This window comes from Cricetulus griseus, unplaced genomic scaffold (assembly GCF_003668045.3).
Source record: "Cricetulus griseus strain 17A/GY unplaced genomic scaffold, alternate assembly CriGri-PICRH-1.0 unplaced_scaffold_71, whole genome shotgun sequence".
Taxonomy (NCBI): Eukaryota; Metazoa; Chordata; class Mammalia; order Rodentia; family Cricetidae; genus Cricetulus; species Cricetulus griseus.
In genome coordinates this window covers 78924-84456 of record NW_023277412.1, presented here as the reverse complement: position 1 = coordinate 84456, position 5533 = coordinate 78924, and the positions used below count along the sequence as shown (strand labels likewise).

The following is a 5533-nucleotide window of genomic DNA, read 5'->3' as shown; positions in this document are numbered from 1 at the left end:
CTTTATTCGTGGAGAGATGATGGCTGGGTGTATTGAGACCAATAAATGTGGATGGATAAGGAGTCAGAGCAAGTTTGAGCAGATGTTTATTAGGAAAGTGCTCACATTAAAGAGTCAGACTTACACAACCAAGCAGGTCAGGAAACAGAGCTGCACACATGTGGGCCTCATATTTATGGTTTTGCTACATCAGTGACCATGCCCAAGTGTGCATGGTGTGAGTTACCTGTACCAACCTCCAAGTGAGCATGGCCAGCATTTTCCCTACAATTCCCCTTTTAGTCAAAAGACTAAAACTTAACACTGTAAATTATCATTAACAATCCTAAGGGTGAATAACAAGAAGATATTTAATCTACTAATGTCACATCTAAACTATATCTATTTCCAACTAACCATTGTCAACTGAAAGAGATGCCCAAGCTTGAAGACCTCCTTCCAAACCCAACCTTAAACAATAGGAAGCTAGCCCTACCTAGGTGTCAACTGTGGGAAAAGAAGCTTAGTATTCTCCATACTACTTCCTGCTGAATTGGGACAACGACAACCTCGTAGGGTCCTGGGGGAAGAAATGTTAGTGTAATGAATATCCTTGAATGGGTTATATCCAGTCCATGTCTGGTGAGAGATTCTTGACTGAAGGTCCAGGTTGACGTTTTTATCTTGATTGAAGTTCTTGTGATGATTGAAGTCCGTACCCAAGGTCCTGGCTGGAGTGTCGGTTGAAACGAAGCATGTTGGATCCAGCGTACTCAAGGAGGTGTGGCCCATTCTCCTTCCAGAGCATCTAGGGATTGCTGTCAGGCAAGTGTGCATGACTCAAACAAATATTAGCAGAGAAATGTTTGCTTGTATATGTATGCATACCGGGAAAGGCAACCATGGGAAAATAATAATTGAGAGGGTATACACCTTGAGAAAAAGCCAAGAAAAGACAAATGACAGTCCCTAATCTTTCTCCTTTTCTGTATTACATCAATTGGCTTCTTGATATAATACAGAAACTCTGAAGTTTATTTTAACATGCTTGGATTTAGAGGAGGAAAGCCAAATCCACCTCTAAAGTCAGCATTGGTTTAATTGAATAGGGACTAGGAAATAGAAATTGAGTTCTCTGATAAGACAGCTATAAAGTTAACCATATTAACACATTCCTTTGTTTGATGGTTATAACTACCTTGTTTTAAGTATTTACCCATGCAGTGTCTCTTGACTTTTGGAGATGCCTTTTTCTGTGAAGATAAAAACAAAACGCTTGCCTTTCCTTTGGGAGGCTTCTATACAGTTTGAGATCTGCCTTGGTATGTTACCTGTCATTCTTCTCATCGAGCGGTTTTTCTTTTTCGACTGGAATCTTGATTAACTTTGGTATGCAAACAAATGTCCTGGTTTCCATACAGAGGTCAATACATCTTTGAAGTATACTGGCTGATTCAGTTCAGTGTTTTTCCATCGTCCAGTGTCTTTCTGCAGGTGTTTGTCCTTTCTCATTAGCATTAACAAAGTTTAGTGTTAAGAACACACTATGTAACCTATGTCTGGGGGTTTTGTTCCCCCAGCCTGTTTGTGGAGCATTTCTTAGTGTTCTATGAGATCTACCACTGCTTGTCCTGTAGGATTGTTTGGTATGCTATTTACGTGTGTTATAATATTTGAAAAACTGTTCCAATTTAGTGGAGACATATGCTGGAGCACTGTCAGTTTTTTTAATAACAAAGGAAATTCTTTATTGTAAACAAGGTATAAAGTACAACAAAAAATATTGTGCAAATTGGAACTCATGATTCTTTATAATTTTTTTTAAGAAATCTTTTTCAAGGGTTCAAGTTTGCATGTCAGAAACCTACATCCAAGGTACAGAAACCGTTTAAAGGGGATGGTACAGTGACAGGTTTTCACTATATATTTTGAACAATTTACCTTTACTACCGAGTGTATTATCCACTTTACAACAGAACAGAAATACTGTTAGCCAAAGTCATTGTTCTAGGCTGGTGGTAGAGGGCCTGCAGAACACAGGCAAGGCCCTGGACTCAATCTCCAGGACTGTGGGTGTGAGTGACACATTGTGACACAATGAGTTTCAAGGGTGCTCAAACCCTGTGGTGAAGCACATAACTGCATTGTGAACATTGTTTTCAAGTTGGAAGTGAATGTCCTAGTAACAATTTTCTACCTATCTATCACCACACCCTGAAAAACTCTTATAAATAGAGAGGAAACTGTTGTCTATAATGGTCATTAACTTCCTCGTTTGAAAAAGCACACAGTGTGTCTTTGATATGAGCATCCTTTACCGATGACAGAAAGCCATCTTTCTCAAGGAGTTATCTCAAATTTCTGATATCACCTCTTTACAATACATATTTTCACCTTCAGATTTTTTCTAAACAAAGTGCAGAGTATCTTAAGTCTACAGAAAACATATTGGCATATAATTTTCAAATCTACACAAAAAACTGCAGGCAAACTAAATCTAAAGTAGAGTGAAATGCCTAAGTGTTGTTTAAAACTTTCAAAACAAAAATGAAAAAAAAAAACAAAACAAAAACAAACCCCCTTTTTTAGCTGCACTTCCAAGCAATTAAATTAATGAGGGTTCCAGTTCTTTTGCCCGTCCCCCTTAACAATGTACAGCTGTTCAACTGTAAAATACCAACAATAGTGGAAACTGATACTTGTTGATAGACTTAATAACTACATCCACAGCTGACTGGGAAGATGAGGAGTAACAAACAAGATAACTGGAGGAGAAGATGGCATCCCTGCAGAACACAAACCCACTTTTTAGCTCCATCCGTCTCTGTCTGTACCGAAATTTCCAGCCTCTAGCTCCTCGAAACCAATGCTTTAACAGAATCACAGCGCAGAGCTGACCTCAAGTATAAACAGCAGAAACAAAGTACCCAGTGTGGACATGACTGCAGGTCTGTGCTGACCTCACCTCAAACCTTCACAACCATCCAAGGAAGAAAACCTGCCTTCCTGTGACCTGCCTGTGGCTGAAGCACTTGTCATCTAACCCAGGCTGGCCTTCCCGTCAGCCCGGGGCTTCTGCAGTAGCCCCGCTGGAGGACCACAGAGCTGCAGAAGCATTTGTGACACCACCGCTGACTCCTGACTGACCAAAGTTAGTTCTGACTCTTCCTCATCCGTGGCCCGTCAGTCACTGTGCAGAAGCTGGGCTTGGAGGCAGAGCCAGATCATTTAACTTGCTCACTTCCATTTGCCAGTTTGGGAGCTTCTTGGCTGACAGGTGACGCCGGGCGTGCTTGGTCAAATGGTCGCTCCTCATAAACCGCGGGTCGCACATAGGACAGGCAAATTTCTTCTCGCCTGTTTGGGTTCGCCGGTGTCTGGACAGTTCATCAGAGCGAGCAAACCTCCTTTCCCAGCCTTTCCAGCTACAGCTGAAGGGCTTTTCTCCTGTGTGTGTTCTCACGTGGGCCTTCAGGTGAGAACTTTTAAAGTCAGTCTTGCCACATCCCGGGTGGCTACGGACGTGACTCCTCACTCTGGATGAATCACTCTGGGGAGTCACTCTTGCTGCCGAAGGAGGGAATCGGGGCGCGGGGGCGATGGGGGACAGTCTGGTGCCGTTGGGGCTTACCGCCAGAGGTTTGGGGCTCTGCACGACGGGCTGGGACACGACGAACGTGACGGTGCCCTTGGGCACCTGAGTGCCCATGAACAACACTGGTGGGCAGACAGCTGGCGGCTGGCTGGGTGGAGTGCGGGGGACAACTGTGGTCACAAGGGAGTTGTTTGCAGGAAGGGGGACCATCTGGCAGATGACAGGCGACCTCTGCAACGGGGACACGGGAGCTGGCTGAGACCTGCAGAGGACGGTCTCGGGGCAGCACCTGCCTTCCCGTCACCGTCTGCTGCCGCCGCATCCTGCTCACATGTGGATCTGTTCGGTGACACGGCTGCACAGGGTATGCTCTTCCTCGAAGCCTCGGTACTTAGGTGGGTCCTTCTTGGGAAAGAATTGTCCTGGGAGTTGAGGATGCTAGCTGCTTTCACAGGACGGGATCGGTGGTTACACAGCGGGGCATCAGCCGTGTGGGGCATGACACTTGTTGCTTGAGCCTGAGGGAGGGGAGGGGCAGCTACTGGGCCTGTGTCCTTCTCTTTGATGGAAGCCTGGGTAGCATCGGAGAATGGTTTGAAGTGGCCGGTAGATGGCGCTGGAGCCATCACAGTTGACACTTGAGAGTGGTCAAGGTCAGAGGGGCTGTAAGGTGGAGTCAAACAAAACACGGGGATTGTGTGAGGTCGGGTGTCCCTGGAAGCAAGCTCTCCTCCTTGAGGTGTCAGACACTGGAGTGCCCGGCCTGTTCTCAAGGTATTTCTTGAATCCAGATTTCCAGACGCAGCTCAAAGGCATGAGCGCTTCCACAGCTTCAAAATCGCTTTTCTCCGTCTTGTTCCAAGTATGCACACCCGCTTTTAGCTTTTCAGACATGATTTCCATTTTCTCCTCCTCAATGAGGCTGGCGGGTGAATCACCGGGCCCCGCCCTGCCATTGGCCAGCCGGTAATGTGAACAAAGCATGATCAGCCGCTGCTCCGGCCGGGGCAGGAGACGTGAACGGGGGATTGCACTGTCAGTTTTTATTTGTGCAGGTATAGCAATAATGCAGGTATATCCATTCTGTTATTACACACCTCTAGTAGGTGTGTAATAACAGAATCGGCTTTTTCAGAGTTAAGAGCAGTAGCCCATTGAAAACCTGAAAATTTTGTCTATAGTATGATACACATATCTTAAATTTCCAAATTCTTCAAAGTGAAAAACCTCCATCTGCCAAACCCTATTTCTCAGAATGCCCTTAGGGTTACAGCCTGCTGGCAACGGAGCTTGATTATAGAAAGAACAGATAGGACAGTTTCTCATTATCTACTTGGCTTGTTGCCAAGTGAAGTCTTTTTTTTCAAACCTTTGCTATTTACATGTTATGAAATTCTGAGGCTTCTGGAAACTTCCTATTAATAAGCAATCAATTTCATCATTGACATGTGCTAGTGGGCCTGGCAGACCCATATGGGATCTGATTTGAGTTGTATATAAAGGATTAGTTCTGTTCCTGATGGTGTCCTGCAATTGCATAAACACTGAATTTAATTCTGTATTATCAGGGACAAATTCTGCAGTGTGTAAGATGACTCTCTCTGCATATTGAGAATCGGTAACGATATTAAGAGGCTCTGTAAAATCCATTAGTAGCATAAGAATTGTGTATAATTCTGCTTTCTGTACAGAAGTATATGGACTTTGAACTGCTTTACTTCCTCTCCTGATTTATAACCTGCCTTACCTGATTTGTTAGTATCAGTGTAGAAGGTAAGGACTCCAGAAATAGGAGTTTGTCTTACAATACGTGGAAGTATCCAGATTGTCTTTTTTACGAATTTAATTCTTTCAGTTTTGAGATAATTGTTCCTAATTGTTCCCCAAAAGTCAGTAAGAGCTATCTGCCAGTATTCATTGTCCTTCCATAAGGAGGAAATTTCCTCATTAATTAAAGGT

At 44.1% G+C, this 5533-nt stretch overlaps 1 pseudogene; it reads right to left on the bottom strand.

Annotated features, from left to right (window-relative positions):
- Window positions 1-3166: 3166 nt before the first annotated feature.
- Window positions 3167-4480, bottom strand: LOC118237637 (annotated as a pseudogene).
- Between the last annotated feature and the right edge of the window lie 1053 nt (window positions 4481-5533).